Source organism: Cydia amplana, chromosome 24 (genome assembly GCF_948474715.1).
Source record: "Cydia amplana chromosome 24, ilCydAmpl1.1, whole genome shotgun sequence".
NCBI lineage: Eukaryota > Metazoa > Arthropoda > Insecta > Lepidoptera > Tortricidae > Cydia > Cydia amplana.
The window spans coordinates 2,609,035-2,636,208 of NC_086092.1; the positions used below are offsets into that span (position 1 = coordinate 2,609,035).

The 27,174-nt window shown below is 38.0% G+C and overlaps 1 protein-coding gene and 1 long non-coding RNA gene across 2 annotated transcripts in view; one reads left to right on the forward strand and one right to left on the reverse strand.

Moving 5' to 3' along the window:
* The window catches only part of LOC134659171 (uncharacterized), an 83,635-nt gene that overhangs the window by 15,686 nt on the left and 40,775 nt on the right, over positions 1 to 27,174 (forward strand). The window lies entirely within an intron of this gene.
* Positions 16,228 to 17,697, reverse strand: LOC134659192 (uncharacterized). The gene is made up of 2 exons (XR_010097786.1): positions 17,416 to 17,697; positions 16,228 to 16,426 (listed from the first exon to the last, which is right to left on the reverse strand). It is a non-coding gene; the product is annotated as an uncharacterized LOC134659192 (long non-coding RNA).

Sequence of the window (27,174 nt, forward strand, 5' to 3'; positions counted from 1 at the left end):
ATAGTAAGTATTAAGTACTAACATGTATGGACCGTTATGAAGAAGTCTGCAATAAACAAATTTTATATTATTTTTATAACATGAGAAATGTCTTTAGATAATGTAGTTATGTATTTTTTTTGGGTTCCAGCACAAACTTCATCAGCTGCTGCATCTACCAGTACTAGCCAAGCTTGTCTGCAATATGGACTATTAGGCATTCAACCGGATAAAGGTAAGCATATTATTATGAGGATGTTACTTGTTGAATTATTTCTAATAACAATAATTTATTTTAGTTCCTTATTAAGATAGTAGGTATTAAGTACCGTATGTATGGACCGTTATGAAGAAGTCTGAAATAAACAAATTTTATTTTATTTTTATATCATGTGAAATGCCTTTAGATAATGTATTTATGTATTTTTTTTTTGGTTCCAGCACAAACTTCATCAGCTGCTGCATCTACCAGTACTAGCCAAGCTTGTCTGCAATCTGGACTATTAGGCATTCAACCGGATAAAGGTAAGCATATTATTATGAGGATGTTACTTGTTGAATAATTTCTAATAACAATAATTTATTTTAGTTCCTTATTAAGATAGTAAGTATTAAGTACTAACATGTATGGACCGTTATGAAGAAGTCTGCAATAAACAAATTTTATTTTATTTTTATAACATGTGAAATGTCTTTAGATAATGTAGTTATGTATTTTTTTGGGTTCCAGCACAAACTTCATCAGATGCTGCATCTACCAGTACTAGCCAAGCTTGTCTGCAATCTGGATTATTAGGCATTCAACCGGATAAAGGTAAGCGTATTATATATTAAGTAACATCCTCATTTACTTGTTGAATTATTTGTTTATTATTTCCTATTGAGTACATATGCGAATTGTCTGCGAACTGGCAAGAAAATTAGGTAGTCATATTTAGGTTTGGTTGCACCAAAGATTCTGTCATCATTAAAACGTTCGCAAAGTTTTATAGTAAGCATGGAAAGTTTCATAGTTTTCTTACTATAAAACTGAGTGACGTAGATTAAAATAGAGTACATAGCTGATTTCCTCGACTGGGCATTTTTAAGTAAAGGTGTGATGGAGTTTTGGAGAGATCTTTTTAGGGTTCCGTAGCCAAATGGCAAAAAACGGAACCCTTATGGATTCGTCATGTCTGTCCGTCTGGCTGTCCGTCTGTCTGTTCGTCTGTCTGTCCGTCTGTCTGTCCGTGTATGTGACAGCTACTTTTTCCCGAAACTATAAGAACTATACTGTTGAAACTTGGTAAGTAGATGTATTATGTGAACCGCATTAAGATTTTTACACAAAAATAGAAAAAAAACGATAAATTTTGGAGGTCCCCCATACTTATTTTCATCAAACCCATACGTGTGGGGTATCTATGGATAGGTCTTCAAAAATGATATTGAGGTTTCTAATGTAATGCGAATGCGCGAGAGACACTTCCAAAGTGGTCCCCCCCTGTAACTTCTAAAATAAAGAGAATGATAAAACTAAAACAAATATATGATGTACATTACCATGCAAACTTCCACCGAAAATTGGTTTGAACGAGATCTAGTAAGTAGTTTTTTGTTTAATCGTCATAGATCGTGAACCGCTATTTTATTATGTTACTTGCTGTTACGGAACCCTTCATGCGCGAGTCCGGCTCGCACTTGGCCGCTTTTTAGGGTTCCGTACCCAAAGGGTAAAACGGGATCCTATATTACTAAGACTTCGCTGTCCGTCCGTCCGTCCGTCCGTCCGTCTGTCACCGGGCTGTATCTCACGAACCGTGATAGCTAGACAGTTGAAATTTTCACAGATGGTGTATTTCTGTTGCCGCTATAACAACAAATACTAAAAACAGAATAAAATAAAGATTTAAGTGGGGCTCCCATACAACAAACGTGATTTTTGACCGAAGTAAAGCAGCGTCGGGCGGGGTCAGTACTTGGATGGGTGACCGTTTTTTTTTGCCGTTTTTTTGCATTATGGTACGGAACCCTTCGTGCGCGAATCCGACTCGCACTTGCCCGGTTTTTTAGTTACTTGGTATTGTATTGTACCCTTTTTAGGATTCCGTAGTCAACTAGGAACATCTCCTCTACAAGTTAAGTGGAAGTGAATTTTTTTGTACTTTGTTAATACCAGTGAAAATGGTAATTATATGCTAGTTTTGTTTTAAAAGTATTTTCACACAGATCTCAAGATCACGTTGCTATTCGAAACCTATATTCCGATTTGTGAACATTTTTAGGGTTCCGTAGCCAAAATGGCAAAAAAGAAACCCTCATAGTTTCGTCATGGCCGTCTGTTCGTCCGTATGTCACAGTCATTTTACTCCAAAACTATAAGATTATGGGTATTTTAATAAAATTTGGAACATGTGTTTTTATATGACATAGGAGGCAAACGAGCACACGAGTCACCGTGATGGTAAGAGATTACCGTTGTCCATGGATACCCGCAACACCATAGGGGTTGTAATTTCATTGCAGGCCTCTTTTATTGAAAGTTTGAAGGTTGTAACGGTCCGAAAATACCACACGCGACAGTTCATTCCACAGTTTGTCTGTGCGAGGCAGGACGTGTCTGGAGAAACTCATAGTTGATGGTCTTCGCATGCTCTGACTGCTTTGTAATAGTTTACTTGAGGACTCTTTACTAGGTACCTACTACTCCTACTAGATAAGTGAGATTTGCTCTCACGCGGACGCCGATATGCATGTCTTCAAGCAGGTTATTAGTATCAGCTATAAGTAGGTCAAATAGATCGGTATAAGGGCCCCCCCACATCTGGCGTCTTTCGAGCGTCGGCTTCTACAATTCTATGGCCGCTGCTCGATGCAACGTCGACGCAGCGTCGACGCAACTGCGCAGCGACGTCATTTTCCATAGCGCTGACCAGACGCCGACAGACGCCGACGCTCGAAGGACGCTAGATGTGGGGGGGGCCTAAAACAGATAAGAATAAGTTCAAAGTAATGTACATACCTACATATTTACACTTGGTTTACCGCCTCCGCCTACTAGGACTGACAAATAAAAATAAGTGATGGTACTAACTAATGTATTATGTACCTACCTACCTATGATTGTAATTTCTTTTTGAAACTTATTTTAACGTGTGAAATTTCTTTAGATAATTTAATGTAGGTATGTATTTTTTTGGGTTCCAGCACAAACTTCATCAGCTGCTGCATCTACCAGTACTAGCCAAGCTTGTCTGCAATCTGGACTATTAGGCATTCAACCGGATAAAGGTACCTTTTTTAACCGACTTTCAAATCTCAAAAGGAGGAGGTTATCAATTCGGTTGTGTTTTTTAGGGTTCCGTAGTCAAATGGCAAAAAAACGGAACCCTTATAGATTCGTCAGGGGTCATCCATTAATTACGTCACACCAATTTCTATGTTTTTTGACTCCCCCCCCCCTTGTCACACTTGGTCACATTTGGCAAACCCCTCCACCCCTAGTGTGACGTCACATTTTTTCTACGAAATCGCCAAATAGAATTAAGTAAGTACCTAAGTATTATTTTAATATACTAACTTGGTCAAGCAGATCTTGTCAGTAGAAAAAGGCGGCAAATTTGAAAAATGTAGGCGCGAAGGGATATCGTCCCATAGAAAATTTGAATTTCGCGCCTTTTTCTACTGACAAGATCTGCTTGACCAAGTATATTTTAAACTTTCGCGTTTTGAATACATATTAACTCACATTATAGACGGGTCTAACGCGAATTATATTCAATTACCTTTATTTACCGACGTTTCGACACAGGTCCACCACACACAGGACCAGTGAAACCTGTGTCGAAACGTCGGTAAATAAAGGTAATTGAATATAATTCGCGTTAGACCCGTCTATAATGTGAGTTAACAAGTATATTTTATCAAAATATTTCTGACGATATAAATATTAGTAATTTTATAACCCAAAACTGCTTAGGAAAGAAAATTAAACGATTAAAAACTATTTTCGTTTTAAAAACTTGTTATTTAAATATACAGCGAACTAAATAATTTACATCAATTTTCGGTTACTGATGAAGTTAAAGTGACGTCACAAAGTTTGTCTCCCCCCCTCCCCCATGTCACAATATGTCACATTTTCTTGACCCCCTCCCTCCCCCTAAACGTGTGACGTAATTAATGGATGACCCCTCATGTCTGTCTGTCTGTCTGTCCGTCCGTATGTCACAGCCACTTTTTTCCGAAAGTATAAGCACTATACTGTTGAAACTTGGTGAGTAGATGTATTCTGTGAACCGCATTAAGATTTTCATACAAAAATAGAAAAAAGACATTAAATTTTTAGGGTTCCCCATACATAGAACTGAAACCCAAAATTTTTTTTTTCATCAAACCCATACGACCATGTGGGGTATCTATGGATAGGTCTTCAAAAATGATTGAGGTTTCTAATATCATTTTCTTCTAAACTCTAAATAGTTTGCGCGAGAGACACTTCCAAAGTGGTAAAATGTGTGTGTCCCCCCCTGTAACTTCTAAAATAAAGAGAATGATAAACCTAAAAAAAATGTATGATGTACATTACCATGCAAATTTCCATCGAAAATTGGTTTGAACAAGATTTGGTAAGTAGTTTTTTTTAATACGTCATAACATAAACCGTAAACCCCAATTTTATTATGTTACTTGCTGTCACGGAACTCTTCATGGGCGAGTCCGACTCGCACTTGGCCGCTTTTTTTCTATTAAGCGTATTACTAGTATGAGGGTGGTGAAGTTACACCAAGAAAAGTCTGCAACGATTTGACAGCCCTCGCAGTGCCAGTGTTATTTTAATCGTCAAACTTCCATGAAATTATGACGTATAAATAACACTTCCACTGCGTGGGCTATCAAAATCGCTGCAGACTTTTCTTGGTGTAACTCTAAGTACCTACTGGTAGAATTATTTCCTAATGAGTAGGTATGCTAATTGTCTGCGAAGCGGCAAGAAAATTAGGCATCTAGATTTAGGGTCGGTTGCACCAAACAGTCTGTCACCGTTAAAACGTTCGCTAAGTTTTATTGTCTGGGAAGTTTCATAGTTCACTCCTGACTCTCCTGAGTGATGTTTATCAGTCCATTATATCGATGATTATGTGACGTTATAGATTTAAATTAGTTGTGCGATGAAAATAGTACCTTTGTATTTTAGTTTTAAGTATGATTTGCTCGACAGGGCGTGACAAATTTTAATGGATGGGGTGATAGAGTTTTGATTTTTAGGGTTTTGTAAATGTAAGTATAGTCAACCAGGAACTCTTACAGTTTCGCCGTGTCCGTTCATCTATTTGTCTGTGCGTGGCTTTTAGCTCAGTGACCTTTAAGTACTCGGAGATAGTAAAGCTACAGACATGGGTATACATATAATATATCTGTTTTATATTTTACTTCTGTCCCGATTGGTTTTAATGCTATTAATTTAAATTAATTTTGTTTCAGTGCAAGATGTTCTTCGTGATCACAATTATTTTAAACATAATGATGATGAGGAAGACACGTCGACGAAAGCACAAACCCCAGTGTTTGACACCGCAACGTCTGCGACTACCATTCGAGCTGATCTTCAATCTACATGCCTAAGAATTCAACCGGATAAAGGTAAGCGTAGAATTATGAAAATGTTATTGGCTCAATTAAATGCTATTGAGCATGCGACTTGTCCACCGAACAAGAAATGGTTAGGTATGGGATCATCCATTAATTACGTCACACGAATTTCTAGGTTTTTGACCCCTCCCCCCTCCTTGTCACACTTGGTCACATTTTGCAAATCCCTCCCCACCTGGTGTGACGTCACATTTTAGGCAATTTTGTTTTCAACGAAATCGGCAATACTAACTCGGCATTGTATAGCGGGCGTGGGTATAGTAATAGTCGGCACTGAAGTTAAAAGCAGTTTATTAAACTTAAAGTACACGGATTACGATACAACACAGTCCACTACACATTAAAATACTAAGGGTCGGTTGCACCAAACTGTTACGAACGTTAAAGAGTTCGCTAAATTTTTATGTATGGAAAGTTTCAGGCCCTATAAGTAGGTCAAATAGATCGGTATAAGGGCCCCCCCACATCTGGCGTCTTTCGAGCGTCGGCTTCTACAATTCTATGGCCGCTGCTCGATGCAACGTCGACGCAGCGTCGACGCAACTGCGCAGCGACGTCATTTTCCATAGCGCTGACCAGACGCCGACAGACGCCGACGCTCGAAGGACGCTAGATGTGGGGGGGGCCTAAAACAGATAAGAATAAGTTCAAAGTAATGTACATACCTACATATTTACACTTGGTTTACCGCCTCCGCCTACTAGGACTGACAAATAAAAATAAGTGATGGTACTAACTAATGTATTATGTACCTACCTACCTATGATTGTAATTTCTTTTTGAAACTTATTTTAACGTGTGAAATTTCTTTAGATAATTTAATGTAGGTATGTAATTTTACTTCTGTCCCGATTGGTTTTAATGCTATTAATTTAAATTAATTTTGTTTCAGTGCAAGATGTTCTTCGTGATCACAATTATTTTAAACATAATGATGATGAGGAAGACACGTCGACGAAAGCACAAACCCCAGTGTTTGACACCGCAACGTCTGCGACTACCATTCGAGCTGATCTTCAATCTACATGCCTAAGAATTCAACCGGATAAAGGTAAGCGTAGAATTATGAAAATGTTATTGGCTCAATTAAATGCTATTGAGCATGCGACTTGTCCACCGAACAAGAAATGGTTAGGTATGGGATCATCCATTAATTACGTCACACGAATTTCTAGGTTTTTGACCCCTCCCCCCTCCTTGTCACACTTGGTCACATTTTGCAAATCCCTCCCCACCTGGTGTGACGTCACATTTTAGGCAATTTTGTTTTCAACGAAATCGGCAATACTAACTCGGCATTGTATAGCGGGCGTGGGTATAGTAATAGTCGGCACTGAAGTTAAAAGCAGTTTATTAAACTTAAAGTACACGGATTACGATACAACACAGTCCACTACACATTAAAATACTAAGGGTCGGTTGCACCAAACTGTTACGAACGTTAAAGAGTTCGCTAAATTTTTATGTATGGAAAGTTTCATAGTAAAGGCGCGGGGCGCGCCGGCTGACGATGATCAGTCTGTCAAATGTGGTTGGTGCAACTGGCCCTAAAACTGTTACAATTGAACAAAGCTATGATCGGTCGTAGGGTCGGATACACGCATACGTTTATACACAAAGGTGTCGGCTACCGAACTAACTCGCGCGCAGCGCCCTCAGCGATCACGCGATACAACATGGCGGCACACGCGCCCACCATAAGTTGACCCGCGGCTTAATCTGTTAAGAAGCGAGCCGGGGGTCGACCGCGATTGGTTCTCTTGGGGAGACGCTTACAAGGCGCGATATCCCTTTCTAACGCACGCGTGGGCGTGCTGTCCCTGTCACACGCTATAATTGTTTTTTTTTTTTTAATATTTTTGGTAAAAGAAATATTAGTAAATTTATAACACAAAACCAATTAGGAACGAAAATTACTTACCTACTTCCAAAACCTCCCACCCCCTAAATGTGTGACGTAATTAATGGATGACCCCTAATAGCTTAAAACCATAAATTTGACCAGACAAGTAGAGTCTGTATAAGTGAAGCCTGTTGTGAAATATGCAATAATTTTATAAGTATTAAAATTATTTAAGCACAAAGGTATTTAATTTATTGGACTTGATGCATTATAAGGTTTTTTACTATAAGAGCCAAGTGTTCAAATGATCCTGATGCGACTTTATTGTTAAGAGAATTAAAGAGCGTGTCAAGGTAATTTTGAACACCTCGACCGCTTAGTAACTTCTGCTACTGACTGTAGGACTGTTAAAAAAACTCTGCCTATGTTGACGAGCTGCAGTCCAAACAGCTGGAAGGAATTTAATGTATGAGAAGTCGTCTTATTTATCACTACTACATAGTTGAGTTTGCTCAGAGCAAAAAGTCAACCACGGCGTTGCCTGAACAAGAGATTTCCTTTAGCAGGATTGGTCCTTAGGACCCAAGGATGGATTTAAGAAGTGGAGCCACTGAGATTTTTGATGTAAATTTTTAAGGGGGGGGGGCTCTCAACTTGATCTTGATATCTGTATCGTTTAAGCTACTAGGTCAAGTTTGGTATCGTTTCCGTATAAAACGATTTTTATACCACGTCGGCGGCAAACAAGCTTACGGCCCGCCTACAAGGCGTACGATGCTATCTCCTCCTCTGCCCCGTTCCCTCAGCGTGGGTGCTTCGTCTGCCACGCGCGCTAGGGTGTACGTGGGGGGCGCTTCGGAACAGAAGGCGTACCGCGAACACCGGAGTTCGCAAATTGGAGGCATCTTTCTATGTCATTCTCTAATTCTGCCTTACTTGGAGTAAAAAAAGAGAAAGATGCCCGCAATTTGCGAAGGTGTTCGCGGTACGCCCTCTGTTCCAATACTTCCAATTAGCTAGACCGCACGCACGGCGCAACTGCGCAGCAGTGGAGTTCCGGCTTGAAACGCGTTTCCCTAATAATAATAAATTAATAGAGAACAGACTTTCGCGATGCTAGGACTCCAACCACTACACATATGAATGCTGAACCGCAAGCTCACCAAAATACTACCGCAGATACCTAAACACCAACTACTAAAGATAGTAGGATTCATTACAGGCGAATAACACACTAAACAGAAAACAGATAGCCTCATGTGCATGAGCGTGCATGTAACAACAAAACACGTTCTTCTACACTGCAAGCAGATATAATTTAAGTACCTATAGTATAGTAACAGGTACCTACATTCTTGCACACTTAAGGAGGCATAGTTAGCAACCTGAAAACCTTGCTAGCATTCGTGGAGGAGCCGGAGGAGAATATAGCGCTACCTAATTTTTCACGCTTAATAAGCACAATATAGGTAAAGAGTATCGGAATAATCGAAATCGTTTTATTTTATGCAGATGAGTCTTTCTGGAGAAAGGTGGCAATGGGTACATCAAACCCTACTCCTACCCCTAACACTAACAAAAGAAAACTCGACCAAGATATAGGTATGTACCTAACTATTTCTAACAAATCATGACAGAAAGTAGATTTTTTTACTGTCAGATGCTGTAGGAGTGATAAGATAGTGAATTTAAGTAGTGCAAGTGCAATAATGCCAAGTAATAATTTGCTTATTTTCTATCTTTTTAAGCTAGTAGACTGGTCATATTTTTCATAAAATCGTTTTCGACTGGCAAAGCATATTACTTTTTGGCAACCGGGTTTTTTAACCTAATTAGACCCCGCTGAATCCGAATTTGCCGGTTGCTTGATCGAAATATTTGACATTAAAGGTCCCTTTTTTTCGTTTTTCGTAAATAACTCTTAAACGGTGGCGCATAGCAAAAAATGTTCTATTACATAAGTATTCTGCATAAAATTGCCTACAAGAAAGATTCAGTACAATTTTTCGCTAGGATTTTGTGTATAGAACGCTAATAGGCTTTAAGATTGAGAAAACATTTTATTTCGTTTTAGGGGTCGCTACCGAATTTAGAAAATTTGAATCCTTCATACATTATGATTCTTTTTAATTTTTAGTTTTTAATTAGTGAGACAGTGAGTCAAAGTATATGGAAGCTATTTACATGTAATTCAATACTAGGTATAGTCAATATATTTTAATTTTTATTCCTATTTTAGGAGTGCGCACTGCTGAATGAATATTTAGAACGCCTAAACCACGCATAAAAAGCTTTAAAAAAATAGTGGTATTATTTTATGTTAAACTGCACATTAATACACCCTGATCCTGACCCGTTGATTCATATAAAAAAAAAACAAGAAAAAAGACTAAAAAAAATAATCTTGTATGGAGGGTGCAAATTTTCAAAATTCGGTAGCGACCCCTAAAACATAATTGAAAATTCTGAAAAAAATACACATTTGTTTTTTAGTGAAAGAGAACAATTTAAGGGGTTGAGACATAGAAAATTTCAATTTCGACGAAATAAGCAACACCGTATGTATATATACTATAATTTAGTATAATATTATCTTTCAAACATTTAATTATTCAACTTCCTTGGTGAACTGACTTGAATAGTTCCTTGACTTCATGGATGAACTTGTCGCAAAATTCCATTGACATAGGTAAACAATCATTATTATTTATTCGTCGTTGGTTATATATTTTCTCAACACATACACTCTATTCACTACTATCATGCTTAAAAAGAGTGCCAATATAACGTTAAAATAAATTTACTTGCAAATTAAATTGAAAAGTATCAATATTATTCTCGTCTGCGTTGAAACGCGCATAGCTTTGCCGGCGCTCGCGTATCAAGCGCCAGCGCCATCTATCGAGTGTTATTTCGCAAAATCGGCGAACGCTCTAAGGAATAAGGGCTCTTAATTTAGTTGTTCTAAATGGTGTGTTCACATTACGGCACCTATGCAATTAAAACTGAGAGAACCCTATGGAGGAACCTGGTCTTCAACAGAAGGATATGATGTCACGATCCTCAGTATTGAGGGACCAAGTGAAGAAGAAAAGCTGTTACTAGTAGGCATAGGTACTGGATCACGAACATGGTCGATCGTCAGGAAGGTGGTCCGCCGTAACGTCTGTCAAGAACACAGGTATGAGTGAGAGAGATAGAGAGACAAATATGCTGACAGAACCAGAGGGTCTACTGTGAACCATGTTCGACGTGTTGCCTCTCTGTCACACTTACGTACGAATTTACAAGTGCGACAAAGACGCAACGGGGTAGGCTCTCAGGACAGTGGAGGAATTACATACAGTCTTTGCCGCCTTAGGCCCCAAGCTACATAGCAAGCTCTAGCCGCCCCCCCTTTCTCAGCACCCATCATATAGACTGCCGCCCAAAATATCTGGCCGCCCTAGGCCCGGGCCTACTCGATCTTAGGGCAAATTCGTAACTGCCTGAGGGTCGCGTGGGTCCGCTACGCCCGCTCGCTATCGTTTTTAACTAGGACGCTTGTCACTGGACCATAGACATCGAAGTTTGCAAATTGCGAGCATCTTTCTCTGTTACTGTAATTACTCCTTTATAGGAGTAAAAGAGAAAGATGCCCGTAATTTGCGAACTTCGGTGTTCACGGTGCTAGGTCACCTGTGCGAAAAGAGAAGAGTCGTGAAATGTAAAGAAATTAGTGATGTGCCGTTCTTAATAAATTTTACAAAGAGGGTAAATTCCCAGTAACGTTTCTGGTATCGTCCCAAAAGTCAGTAAATTACGATAAAGTTCTATTTTTCTTTTATTATCAATGTGTTTATTATTATTATAACAATGCATAAATGTGTCTGTAATGTTTAAGGACTTTGATTTTCAATTTTGGTAATTATTTATTCTGTATTGGCTCTCATTTCACCAATTTAAACATGCCGAAATAAATACATACCTATTTATATAAACTTACTTAAGTACCTAATAAAAATTGTGTAACACTGATTCTCATCGTGCCGACATCATAGTCACCCTAATGAGTTTGACAATGTTGTCTTGTATTTTTATCGCAAAATGTAATAATTGTGGCTTCCTGGTGAAACAATATTCCACAATTAGAAATTCTTTCACTCCCACAACCTTTAACGCAACATATTTTCACCATTTTTAGGAAATTTTGCATTCACGTGTTTTGATAACATGTCATGACGATATTGACGATAGGGATACCAATTAACATTCAAAGTTTCTACAATGTCTACCACACCAAAATTAATGTTTTTTTTTTGTTGTCCACATGCTTGGTTAAATCAGTTAATAATATTGACATCATACTTATTTACAAATTTCTTAAAAGATATCAGAACCTTACTCTGAATATAGCATTTAAATAATATAAGAAGTTATTTAATTTGAGTAGTATATTGATATAAATACTACCACAATGGTATATTTTTAACATTGGCAACACGTGCGAGTGAGACACCGCGACCCACCTTTGCTATCTCAAGTGGACCGTTTTTTCTAGTCTGGTACGAACGTCTTTCTAGCTCGGTGATAAAGTTCAATTTAATATGGCAAAAAAAGTGACAGTGCAGTCCATCTTATAAGTCCATGGTTAAAGTACATTTTCTATCACTAAAACATCTAAACACCGCAAAAAAATTACAAATTTAAAAGTGGAGTAGTAAATTTTCGTCTATATTTACTTTTTAAACAGTGCATTATTTACGCGGCGCTTTAAAATTTTAAATAAAATGTATATATATATATATATACATTTTATTATATATATATATATATATATATATATATATATATATATTAACAGTAAAGTCTGATGCGCAATGAAATTGAAGTTATGTATTCATCAAATAAATATATGGGTGATGTCCTCCTTATTTTGTAAGTATTCACTTCAGAACCTACACTTTGACACGAGTTCAAAAATTAAAATGGAAGACAAATCGTTGATTTGACACAAATATCTGAATATATTTTCTGTAAAAATGCACTTTGGAACCAAAAGCTTCATAACGTGTGAATAACTGATGCATTGTGTACAAAGCTGGATAACTTTGGTTTAAAAGCGGCATAGAAGCTTTGGACAGCCTCTATACAAGTGTTATTTAGCGATTCAATGTGTGGGCACACACTTATACAGCTATTACATTACTGTTATGCAGTAATAAGCGGCGTGGGCACTCCCACTTTGTTCCCAAACCTTCTGTATAACGTCTGTACAAGCGCTTATACAGACGTTATACAGCTACCTTATTCAGCTTACAATACGGAATGCTCTATTATTCAAACAATATTCAGCTACTTTTGTGTTACTTGGGTGTCGAAAATTTAATTTTTGATAGGTACAAGCTTTTGTTTCAACGGGCAACTAATACCTACTTTTTCGCATTTTTGTTTTGTGTCTGGTAGATAGTTGTACAATATAATATGGGTGAATTTAAACATTTTAGTTGAATCCCAAAAAAATTACGCTTTACTACCCATGCAAAGCCGGGGCGGAGTGAGTCGCTAGTAGTTAAATAAAAACTTGTAAAAATGTTTACAGACATGAGTCCAAGAAAAAAGAAGCTGGTGGAAAGACTAAAAAAGACAAGGTGCACCCTAGCGTCGTTACGAAAAAGTGCGACCGTGATTGAAAATATCGAATCGCCGGCTTTGAAAGAAATTATAATAAATGCCAGCAAAAACCAATCCCGGAAGCCAACTGGACGACGGTGGACCACAAAAAACAAAATTTCTTGCTTGGCGATTCTGAAAAGATCTGCCAAAACATATAGATATTTGAGGCATATTATTCCTCTACCGAGCGTCAAAACGTTGCAAAACGTCTTAAAAAAAATACCTATGGAACCAGGGCTCAACAAATCGGTTTTAGATCATTTAGTAATGGCAGGCCAACATAAAAACGAAAAAGAAAAAGTTTGTGCCTTATTATTTGATGAAATCGCGTTAAAACCAAGGCTCCTATATAATTCATCTACCGGAAATGTAGAAGGTTTCCGAGATTTTGGATCTACTGAAAGATCAAGTGATATTGCTGACCATGCTTTGGTATTTATGCTCCAAGGAATATACCGAAAATTCAAGCAACCTATAGCATTTTACTTTGTGAAAGGAACTATTTCCACTGAAAAATTGTCGGTACTGATAAAAGAGATAATAACTGCCGTAAATGCTACTGGGCACAAGGTACTGGCTACGGTCTGTGATCAAGGACCTACAAATATGGGCGCCATAAAATTGTTGAAAAAATTTTCCGTACCTTCAAGCGTGTTACAAAACTCATTCTTTTTAGATGGGGAGGAAATATTTACTCTATATGATATACCACATCTGTTTAAATCGCTGCGAAACAATTTTCTGAACAATGGAGTTTTGTCTTGGAATGGAAAAAAGGCAAAGTGGTCTCACCTCAGGTTGGTCGAGGAAAAAAATAGAAACTTCCTATATTTATCAAAGGTCAGTCCTGTGCATGTCTTCCCGAAATACAGGGCAAAAATGAGAGTTAAATATGCTGCCCAAATGTTGAGCAACACAGTAGCCGCTGTCCTAAAACTGCTGTCCCAAGCTGAAAGGGATGAAAGACAAGCTGCTGAGCTGTTAGAAACCGCTGAAGTGGTACAGGAACTTGACCGGTTGTTTGACTTTACCAATGGACCATCATCCGCAGAAGACATAAAAAAAGGTTTGCGACAAAATGTTTCGCAAAAAACGACTCATTTGGAAGAGTGGGCGGCACTTGAAGGAAAGTTAAAAACAGCCAAATTTCTTAATACATTTGGAACTGTCGCCACAAACGTTAAGTGTATCCAAGGTTACTTGATGTCATTACAATCTCTAAGAGGGATTTGGCTGAAAACCAGAGCAATGGGATTCAAATACTTAAACTTACGCCAGTTAAACCAAGATTCTCTGGAGAACTTATTTGGCGTAATACGACAACAGAGTCCAACAAATAGCAACCCTACTTGCACACATTTTATGGCAGCCCTGAAGACTGCAGTTGTCACTGGGCTGACGGCCCCCCATAGTGCAGGATCAAACTGTCAAAAAGATAGGAATATGCTGCTGACAGACTTTCACAATTTGGTGTTTGGATCTCATGAGTCGAAACCTTCCTCGAGTGAGAATCCTCAATCGACTGAAAATCCACAAGCCTCCATTGATGCTGAGAATGGTGATGATTTAAGCGACGAGGAAATCCCCGTGTTAAGTCTACCGGAAGGGCCGGAAACTAACGAAATCGAAGAGGAATTAGTATCTATAGAGAACCAATCAGTTGTATACGTCAGCGGTTATTTAGCGTCACGAATTACCAAAGTGCACGAATGCGACCAATGCCGCAACACTTTGACTGTCACCCCAGATCTAGACGACATAAAAAATGATGACACGTACAGTTATATACGTCTAAGAGAGTGGTGGGGCGAAAAACAATCCCTAACATACCCCTCAAAGAATTTATGTTGTCTAGTAAAACGTGCTACGGAAATAATGGAAACCGATATTTGCACAAGTCTCCATAGAATAGACGTATTTGTTTATGCTGTGACTTTATTCAATACCGGATGTGACACCACATGGTTCGATTGCGCGTTACACAAGACCTTTGTTTTCGACAACATCTTCTCCACTATGGCCCACCTATTTATACGACGCCAATGTCAACGACTTAATCAAAGTTTGGCATCCCGAGAAGAAGCGTTATCGGATGCTATTAAAATGGCACAACAGCAAGGCAAAGCCAAATAGCCACGCATACATAAGGCTTTCCAGGTACCCATAAAAACTGAAAAAAAAAGAGTAACAGGTTAATTTTATCTTTAAATCATGACATCTATATTCAGGTTATAATGTTAATATAATTTTTAAAGGATATTCTGTTTTCAGTTGCTGCGGTAAGCGCGGCAAGACGGGCCATAAGTCTGCGGAGCTTCAATCGAGCGGAGGCGTCCAGAGATGCGACCGCGGCGGCTACCTGCCCTCGGCTTCAGGCCTGGGACACTAAAAGAATTGATTTGTAGGGAGACACGAAGCAACGTAGAGTTTGGGGAAATGAGCCGAAGCAGCAAGTACCCAATACGGCTCCCGCGATTCGGTATGTACGGCGCGAGCCAGCAAAGACCATGAGGAGGTGGAGGGAAATGTCCCCAACTACTATATTTATAGCGAACTCAAGAAGGAAACTCAGCCTCCATTGCGGATCATCCGTGGTCCACAAAGGAGCCGGTCACAAGCCCGGGTAAATGAGGAGTGCACATGGTCGTGTTGTCGTCGTTGAGGGGAAACTCAACATGGCAACACGCCCTAAAGCTATCAATAATTTATTTTAAAAAGGACAAAAAATTTACTTTAAGACAAAAAAAAGAATTACTTACTCAAATCGGACTACGGATGTCGGAGTAATCGGTGAACGTACCTACATAGAAAAAAAATAGCCACAACCGAATACAGAACCTCCTCCTTCTATGAAATTGAAGTTGGTTAAAATAGTTCTTTACCTATAGATGACAGGAAAACCTGAAATGTGCAGTCAAGCATGAGTCGGACGTAATGTACGGAACCCTTGTCCGACTCGCACTTGACCGGTTTTTAAGCTTCCAAATAAAAAAAAATCGCAGCTGAACAAAATGGGTTTTCAAAGTAACATTTTACTCCTAGGGATAAAGTAATCGTATGAAATCCCATTTTATTCCGATGCTCTAACATTTTAAATCCTGCATATAAATTAATAGACCATACACGGTGTAACATGAGTAAACCGAATAATTTTAACAGCGTATTCCTGATCATATTTAGAAACAAAAATGTCCTATAAACTTTTTTTTAAAAACGCCTAGATTCAGAGATAATATTAATTTCAAAATAAACAAGTTTTTGTTGTTACATAATGTAAAAGGCCTTTTTGATGGTGATGTTGCTGCTATGGGACGTAGTCTAAATATCGTCGGTATACTTCTAAAACATGATAACTACCTGAAACATAGTTTCGAGAAATCGCGAGTTGAAAGTTTGGTCCTCAAATAAGGGAATTTAGAAACCCGTTTTGACTAATTTACTTTCACACTTAAAATTTTTGGATATTAAAATTGTCTATTAATTGATAAAAGTGATATTTTTAAACCGAAAAATATAAAATATTGGCCGACAAAAACATGGCATGTGTTAGTTATCATGTTTTACCTGTATAAAAAATGAACTGATTTTGGTGTATTTGTTTATAATCATATAAAAATAATTATATATAATTTAAAAAAAAGACAGTGATAAAAAATACTAGTTCACACGATATTATAAGCAAATTCTAAACACTAACGTAGAAATAAAAAGTAATAAATTACATGCAACGTGTAATTATTTACATGTAAACAGTTATAAGTGATTCTAATATTACTTTTCTCTCCTTTATTGAAGAATCATATGACAATACACTCCTTATTAACTAAATTACTTCAAAAAATTATGATACTGATATTGTTAGCGTTTACCGAGCATACTTAAATCAGTCTTAAGTGAATTTAATATTATTTAGTTGTATAATAGATCGTGTATTGAAAGAAATGCCTATAGGTAAATAATAATGAATAATGTTATGATATTTTACCAGTTACTCTAACTAGGTTCTAATTAATAACTACACTAATAACGGTAATTATAACTACATTCAGACAAAACATGTTAACGTTACTTTATATATTTTGCATGACCAGTTTTACGAGATATGTTGTTTTAAATACCCTTATTATTTTTTACGTGTACACTATATTTAATTTCCTGTCTGTTAGTACTTTTTTACACTCTATAACTTTGTAAATAATAAACATAAAAAAAAAATCACATATATATTTAAAACAATAAAATGTGAACAAAACTATATAAACAACTCATTTTTGACCATTTTGTCAGTTATCATGTTTTGGAAGTACACCGACGATATCTTTATTGATAGATGTCAAAAAGTGACAAGTAACACTTTGCAAAAAGAAGGTTTTACGAAAAAAAACATGTAAAAATCAATTTAAGTAACAAATTTACCAATAAGATTTATTATTTATGTACAAATACATTCAAAAATTTTAAAAAACAAACCAAAAAAAATTTTTTTTGGCGAAATTGACCTAAACTCGTGTTACATTCTTTCCTTCTTTTGACCTCAGAAATGCGTGGTTAAAATTATTCGGTTTCCTCATGTTACACCGTGTATATAAGGAAACCATTCGTTCAACCAGACAAATATAGTTGGTAATAGTAGATTGTACAACAAGGGCATAAAAGTGACATAAAATTATAAAAATGAAAGGGCATAAAATTGTAAAAATGGACATTTATAGCCCTTGTTGTACACTCTGCTTTTCACTACGATTGCGAGGAAAATAAATTATATTTTTCACGGCAATTTACACCATGAAATTGTCGTAAAGCGAAAGAACATAATACATATCCAATTCCCGCCAACTAACTTTTTTTTTATTTTCAACATGTGATCAGAGTTTCTGACGCTTGGTTTTCTGCCAAGTCAAACATTTCGGAGCATTTTTGAACGATAATCGATTCCTATTTTATGTGATTTACTAAATTTAATGACGGAAAATACGGATTTCAAATAAATTGTAGCAAAAATAAAATAATATAACAAGTTTTGTCATCTACACAATTTTATTGCTCAGTAAAATTGTGCAATAAGTTTTAACTGTTTGGCTGTTGAGACCTATTAGAAGAAAATCACCTATCAATCAAAGAAAAGACCTTAGTCTTAGAAGAAAATTTTACTTTTATGCTCTTAACTGCAAAACGTAATTCAAGACCAAAACAAAAAAAGTAAGAAATGTTGTCACTTTTTTACTAGCGCGTCTTGTTGCAGCCCTTGTCTCCTGATTTTAAACTGAAGTATTGGCTGCTGAAGTTTTTCTCTTGGTGTGCCTTGATGGGGATCGTATACCACGTCGGACACACAAATACTTCCGAAGCCACATTCGTTCGGTTCCGAGTTACCTCAAGATCGATGGACGTTAAGGCCAGTTATCTTTTACCTACTCACATACTACTTATTTATTTTATTATAGTAATAGTAAAGTAGTATAGTAAAGGCAACCATCATGGGACATTTAATGCAGGCCACACACGTAACGATAAATCGTAGCGATAAAACTGTGCAGTCCGATTTGCGCAGTTTTATCTGCCGTGTGTATGACAAATCGTTGTCGATTATCGTTGATCGGTGGCAGTTGCAAATTAAAGGCTTGCTACACGGTCGCCGACAAGCCTTCTAACCGTCTGACCTTGGTATGTCCTTAGTCAGTTTTGGTCAAATTTTGTTGGTAACAACTCTCTACACGGTCCGGGACCGGCCAAGGCCACGCGGTCTGGGGGCTTGTCGGCGACCGTGTAGCAAGGGCTTTATATCAGAAAAATCGTTGTCGATGCGTTTGCACAGTTTTATCGTTGCGTATGGATGGCGATCGTTCATTTCGGCAGTACTTCACGTCGCTCGCTTGTGTGCGCACGTTCGTTCCTCAAGTAAATAATGAAAATATAATTTTGAGTATTTGTGATATTTCCCTGATACATGTAAAAGTTCTACCGCTTAGCGTGTTAAAAGATGAATGTCCTATCAGTCTTTCCTGATTCAGGCGTGTTGTATCAAAGATACTGCAATTAGTTTCCACATACTTAACAAATTAAAACTAGGTTTTTTCTCCAGTCATCGACACCAAAGCTCCAGTAATGGAACCCCGGTAATGGACGTGAATCCAGTAATAGGCCCCCTAGAATGGACATACCCTATCAGTATAAGATATTGGAATAGGGAATAAGTATTTGGCAAAAAACTAGTTATTAGTTATTTTTGGTATAAGCTTTTATGTAAGAATGTATTTGTCTTTCCACAGCCGACTAATACTCATCGAGACAATTCTAACAAGCCCAAACACAATTAGGTGGCGTTTATCACAGAGTTCACATGGCCACCTCCTGTCTCCATCATGAGATCAGGTCAATGTTATCATAATATTGCATTGTCATCCGATTTGCATACGTATCCAAAATTTCAACTCAATCGGAAATCCGAAAGTGGCTCAAATTAGTTAATCGGCTCCAATGCTACCTATTTTGGATTTTTCCGCGGATGTACCTGGTACCTCATGAAGTTTACCATCGCCGGAAAGCTAATTGCTGACTGTAATTCACCCTCCTAAAGTTTTGGACTCATCTAGATCAAAGTTTTGGTTTACTACTGTCACTACTGACTACCAAAGAGTTCATATAGGTATCCACTTCTTATCATCAGTTCAGCTTGATATATGGTACCTACCAAATTAATGAAATTGATTTAGGTAGTTTAACAAAAATACCCAAGACTGAACTAAAGGTAGGCTGAAATCAACTTATAAAAAAATTATTATATTTTTAGTCCGTATCGCGTTACATTCCATGCTTGATACGTTCACGACAGCACGGTCATAGTATGATACTGCATGGATGGGTAGAGCCTTTACGTATTTTTAGTCACTCGCGCGACGGGTTTCCGAAAGCTCCATCATCATCATATCAGCTGAAAAACGTTCACTGATGGACAAAGGCCTCCCTCAACGATCTCCACAGCGGCCGGGCACACGCCGACCCCATGCAACTCCATCTTGTAGAGGACCTTCCCACGCTGCGTCTTCCGGTCCGTGGTTCCTAGAGCATATACTTGTAGGTCTCCATTTTTAAGTAGGTAGGTACTAATAACAGAGGCAAGCAGAGGTCACGTTCACGATGGCCCAGCGCCGCGTCCTTAATGCACGCGCTGCGTAGGTAGTACGCGACACGGCGCGTAGGTACCTACTACGCTCGTATAATAATACCTCTATAATTATGCGGATTATTTAATTTCAGCTTCAATACCAGCGAAACGCAGGGGCCTTGCTGACGAACTACCTGTTGGATCTAGGGATACTCTAGTTCTTGCTTCTGATAATCGAAAAACGAAGAAAAGGCTGGTAAGTCAATACGGTTTTGTTACTCATATTAAAAAACCGGGCAAGTGCGAGTCGGACTCGCGCACGAAGGGTAAAAAGCAAAAAAAAACGGTCACCCATCCAAGTACTGACCACGCGACGTCCGACGTTGCTTAACTTTGTTGTCCCATACAACTTAATCTTTAATTTTATTGCCCCATTTAAATCTTTATTTTATTCTGTTTTTAATATTTGTTGTTATAGCGGCAACAGAAATACATCATCTGTGAAAATTTCAACTGTCTAGCTATCACGGTTCGTGAGATACAGCCTGGTGACAGACAGACGGACGGACGGACAGCGAAGTCTTAGTAATATAGGGTGCCGTTTTACCCTTTGGGTACGGAACCCTAGGGTCCCGTTTTACCCTTTGGGTACGGAACCCTAGGGTCCCGTTTTACCCTTTGGGTACGGAACCCTAAAAATAAGTTTATCTCTCAGTAGTTTGAAGCATTAATTCCAAAGTTCATATTTATGCACAGCATATTATTATCTCATCTTCGGTTTAAAGGATGTATACGGCGGAATGGTACCAAATAATACTTTTTAATATTAGCCTGCATAATACATACCATTGCTTAAAACAAACCTAATTTCATCCACTTGGTAAAAGGTTCTCATACATCTTTTAATTTTTCCGCGGATGTAGTATTATGTTTGCATTGTACGAATAATGCATTTACGAGACCAAAGATTTCTACGGAGTTTCTTTAAAATTAATTTGGACTTGTTACAGATTACACTACAACGAAGAATGAATTGCTGAAGAAGCTCCAGAAAGTGTAATCGACTTTACTTTATTCAGCTTTTTGCCATCTTAAAACCATAGCTAGGAGTACAGAGGGAAGTAGGATATAAATAGTAAGCCTAATTCATAACTGCCATAACGAAAACTACTTAGAACACAGTTATAGGATTATTTGTATCTTGTTGAAAATGAACATATTTTACATGTCAAGATATTAGGTACATTTTATTCACAAAAAGATTGTCACATAGGTATATTTATATATTTATTTAAAAAACACAAGACAATAACAGTGACATAATCTAAACTAAAACAATGAGCATTAAAGTAATAAGTCCTCGCTGTATCACAATACTTATTCATGGCACGTATTTAACCGGTCAACTAATTAATTGAATTTGAGTAGTTTAAAAAAATAGAAATGGGTACTAAAATTAATAGATTGGCAACAAAAACTGAGCCTTAAAATATATCAATATGAGACAACATTTAATGCCGTTGCAGCTTTTGTTTATTTTTAAGCAGGTACCAAATATTTATTTGGCAACTGAATTATTATATTGGAGACCATTTATGAAGCACATTTTAAAAAGAAAACGGCTATCTATTAATTAAAAAATTAAGTTCTTTTAAAATATTTTGTCTGGTCACTACACGATCCTGTTTTCTTTTCAAAATGTGCTTCATAAATAGTCTCCAATATAATAATTCAGTTGCAAATAAATATTTGGTACCTGCCTAAAAATAAACAAAAGCTGTAATGGTATTAAAATGTTGTCTCATATTATATATTTTAAGGCTCCGTTTTTGTTGCCTAACTATTAATTTTAGTACCCATTTCTATTGTTTTAAACGTAGGTCAGGAAATGAATGCTCAAAAAACGTTGTAGAGGGAAATGCTAGGAACACAATTTTTGACTCCGTAACTTTGTTTGGACTAGTTAGGAGGTGAACATATCAAAAGTCCCCGGCTGTAGCCCCAGTGCTGGGGGGTAGAGGGGGGTAAGAAGGTCGGATTTTTCGATTTTTCATTGATATCTTGGAATGTCTTGGAAACTTTGCGTCTTAGCGACATGAATACTAAGACAAACCGAAAGCTTGTAAAATTAGTTACAAGCTTTATCCAGTCAAGTTTTTCGATATCTTGAATAGTTTTTGAGATACCCGCTCTTGAAAGTTTATTCAGGGATTTTAATTTTATCTTGATATCTACATCAGTGAAGCTGTTAGGCCATGTTTGGTATCATTTTCGTATAAATCGGGGGTGCTGAATTTTATTTTTGTTGGGTGGTCCACCACCATTCCTAAGAAAAAACTTTCAAGAGCGGATATCTCAAAAACTATTCAAGATATCGAAAAACTTGACTGAATAAAACTTGTAACAAATTTTATCAGCTTTTGGTGTTTCTTAGTAGTCATTTCGCTAAGACGCAAAGTTTCCAAGATATAAGTGAAAAACCGAAAAATGAGACCTTTTTTGCCCCCTCTACCCCCCCAGCACCGCGGCTACGGCCGGGGACTTTTGATATGTTCACCTCCTAACTAGTCCAAACAAAGTTACGGAGTCAAAAATTGTGTTCCTAGCTTTTCCCTCTATAACTTCTTATTGCTTGCCCTACCTACCCAAATTCGATTAATTAGTTGACCAGTTAAATACGTGCCTTTTGTTTTATTCGTATTAACTTGGTGATTGTACTTATGTAGCCATTCTGTGTCAGGGGTTAATAAGGGTCACATCACACAGTCCACAGCAGATCCGGCTTAAAGTTACCTACCTAGGCATATATAATTTCGATTCTTAAGTGTGTTAGGTATATATAATTCGGTTAGTTCCTACTTCCCTCCTACAGTTATATTTTTGTTTACCTTATCCTATTTAAATATATTAAATTCTAAGATTGGGTAAAAAATCTTTAGACCAAAATATTTGATTTTGTAACGAGCACAGTGTATCCGTTTTTAAATTCTACCTGAATATATTTTGTACAGTTCAGTGTGTAAAAATATAGGTACAGCATAATTATTTGTACATTCAGTATTCAAATTGTGCAATAAGAACAAATATGTATATACCAAGTATCAACTTAAGAAATTAATAAACTTTGTTATAAACTCACTGGTGTTTTATTTTCTACGATAAAAAAAATGTATGAGTAGGAGAGGAGTAGGATTATCAAGCGGACGGTTTTTATCGGTTTAGGAAGTCACTATTATCGATTTTTCGCAGCACTACTTTCTGTCATGTCGGTTATTATCGTTTCGAGAACTCACTATTATTGATTTTTCGCAGCACTACTTTCCATAAACTAATTGTCATTTGGCTTAAAGGTCTCGTAACCAGGCCATAAAATCCCAGAAAAAAAACTTTTCATTATGTTGGTATGAATGGAACTCCGACGATAAACGTCAAACCAAACCGTTTGACAAGTACTGTCAAATAATTACGTACTATGGAGTTCCGTCTCTTAGAACGTAGTGATTATATGCTCTTTGTTAGTTAGTGTAGCCACCGTTGGCGCTAGCTGCATATGCAGCTGTAATGTACAGCCAAGGTATGGTTGGACCGGATCAATACAGTGTTGCGAGCACGATGCTTGTTTTAATGTTGTTTTATATGTATAAATTAGTCTTAATTTAATTTAATATAGTCGTTATGTTGTATCTTCCTTCTGTGTAACTTTTATTTTACTATTTGTTCACTTTACGTTATTTGATGTCTTTTTCTTCTTGTCTGTTACCCTCCGTGATTCTTCTCACTTGATGGTCTCATCGGAAGACCAGCGCTGGAAGCCACCAGCAACATGCTGAGATGAGGCCATTTCGTGGCACTTTAATCTTATTTTGTGTTTCTTTTATATTATGTATTGTCTGTGCTTACGAATAAATTATATTCTATTCTATTCTATTCTATTCTATATTTGGACTCAATTCTTTTGATTCCCTTGTGTAAGTAGTTCCTGAGGTACCGTCAAAGGGTATAAACGCGACCCTATTACTAAGACTCCTCTGTCCGTCTGTCTGTCTGTCACCAGGTATATCATGAACCGTGATAGCTAGACCGTCGAAATTTTCACAGATGATGGTTGCCGCTATAACAACAAATACTAAAAAGTACGGAACTCTCGGTGGGCGCGTCCGACTCGCACTTGTCCGGTTTTTTTTTTTAATCGTTTAATACGTAGCCCCAGTTCCAATAAAAACAGCCTATAATCGACAACCCTATGGTATGAGTGACGCAGGGCAGTGCCGGTATGCTGTTGATAAATATGGTGACATGCGCTTGCGCTGTCCGGTTTTTTGTTTATGCTAGTTTTTTCCTGCTCCGCTTTAGGTTTTGGTGTAAGGTGCGGTGGAGAAATTACTGGTGATGACATTGACGTATCTCAGGACTGGCCTTACGTGCAATAAGAATGGGGCATGTATGGGGCCAGTACAGCGGTGTGACACCGCTACAACGCGATTGGTTGATGAGTTCGCATCACGCGCGCGATTGGTCGCAACTAGCTGCGTTAGACTGCACGATTAACTCGAATTCGTGAGTGACACCCATGAACTAATACATTTTTAGTGCCCGCCCTGAGATATATACGTCAATGGGTGATAAAGTCTTCCTCTTTCGTGCTTTAGGTCAAAGCTTCGCTCGGCGAATTTTATGAAGTGACCATAGACCATAGAATCCATAGATGGTGGTGGTGGACAGCTTTTGTGTTGTGACACGGCGTCGAAAAGGTAAATAAAAACTTTCATTTATAACTATTGTCTCCGTCTCCAAACTCAAGACTATCGTTTACTGGCCATTTTAAACTCTATTGCTTTCTAATAAAACCCAATTTTATTTTAAAAACAGAATGGTCAATCAAAGTACCTAAACAATCGGAACCGGAAACCGGGTCGAATGTCATCTGTCAAGGGGTCGACGACCCCGCTTTCTCACGGAACGTATTACTGTCATTCGCATAATACTTCTATTTTATAACCGGTCGGGTTACGGTAATAGTGTTTGATGACAACCGTCTTTAATGGTTGCTGTTTTTGACCAACAACAACAAAGTATGCCCCTCCTCTCCTCTACTAGGCCTTCGGCGATATAAATTTCCGCAACATCGCCAGCTAAACGGTTACAGTCAGCAGCAGAAGTTGCTAAGCGGGCGAGATGTTCAAAACTACCTTGACACGCTCTTTCTCTTAACAATAAAGTCGCGTCAAGATCAAGATCATTTTGAACACCTCCTCGCCCGCTTAGCAACTTCTGCTGCTGACTGTACCACTGTTATTATACCTACAAAGTTATATAAAATCACTAAAATCAGTGTCTACCAGGGGAATTTTAAACGAAAAGATGAGGAATAGTGTCCGACCGAAACCGGGTTTTTCCTAAACTACAAGTTTCGGCGTGACCAAAAGGGTCTACAGTTTTTTGGTCGATACCGAACCTTTGGCCGAAACCTGGCGAAACCAAAACTTCGGACACTAATTAGGATAATTAGGAAGCCATTGTAAAAGAAATACGAACACTTTATTTCACATATTCGAATCTGATTCGAAGCAATATTACCTATGTACAGTCAGCAGCAGAAAAATGACCTTGACACGCTCCTATTCTATAATAACGTCGCAACAATATCATTTAGAACACCTCGCCCGCTTAGACAACACAAATCTATTATAGAAGACTCGTTTGGGGGCTACGATGCCTCAAACACACAGACATAGACACAAATACAAAACTTCATGTGAATAAATGGATCGATATTAAGTTTTCTTGTATTCCGTTGCATCTGAAAGTGGTACGCTGTTCCCACCGCGTAACGGCCAAATCACAAACAACGGTTAGCCGATTGGCCGCCATCTTGAGATCGGAATGCTTAAATTGATAATGGGCTATTGAGCTTGGCTTTGAGATCAGATGCATTTACTACAAAAACACTTATCAGGAATTCAGCGGTAGCAGCATGGTTGCATTTTTATCGCCTCGCCTGTCACTTTCGCACTTACATACTTCTTAGAACGTGACAGACATGGTGACAGGCGATAAAAATGCGACCGTGCTCAGCCCGCAGGTCAATGTGGAGAAGATGGTCTATAAGGGAAGACAGTCTACAAGCTCTTTCTTCGCTTTTAACTTTCGCCTAACACAGTTACTCCACTGATGACTCACGCAGCACGCTAGACCGGGCCCGGCCCGGGCCGAAGCGTCCGACATGTCATTTTCTACGACGGCTGACCGATGATCATATATTGTAGGTATACATATAATATGTCTACTTGAATGTGTGGTGATTTCCATAGAAAACGAAACGCCGGAAGCTCCGGCCCGGCCCCGGCCCGGTCTAGCGGGAGTCATCCTTTAAGTGTAACAGAAGGTTAAGTTAAAGTATCGCATAAAACAACCGCGCGCTAGTATCACACGTGTGATGCTAACTCAATTTGGGTCGTAGCGACTCAGTATCAGACGTGTGTTACTACAGATCAATGTGGGTCAAATTGCTTTGCATCAATTTTTTGTAAGGTCGTTCAACGGGATCGCAAAGAATACTTTACTTACAGTATGGACAGCAATAGTAGCGGTATTCCGGTTCAGGCGGAGTATGTCACTTTCTTAGGACGTCACATTCTGAGTTTGTCACTTTCTGACTTTGTCACTTTCTGAGATCGTCACATTCTGAGTTCGTCACTTTCTGACTTTGTCACTTTCTGAGATCGTCACATTCTGAGTACGACACTTTCTGAGGACGTCACTTTCTGAGAACGCCACTTTCTGAGGACGTCACTTTCTGAGTTCGTCACTTTCTGAGTTCGTCACTTTTTTAGCATAGGTACGATTTAACAGTATACTATACCTGCACGAAAGATGTATACTGCCAGCAACCAGATTAGCTGTTCGACATACGGTCGCTTTTATATCCTACATACCAATACCAATCTCTGTTTGCCTTACG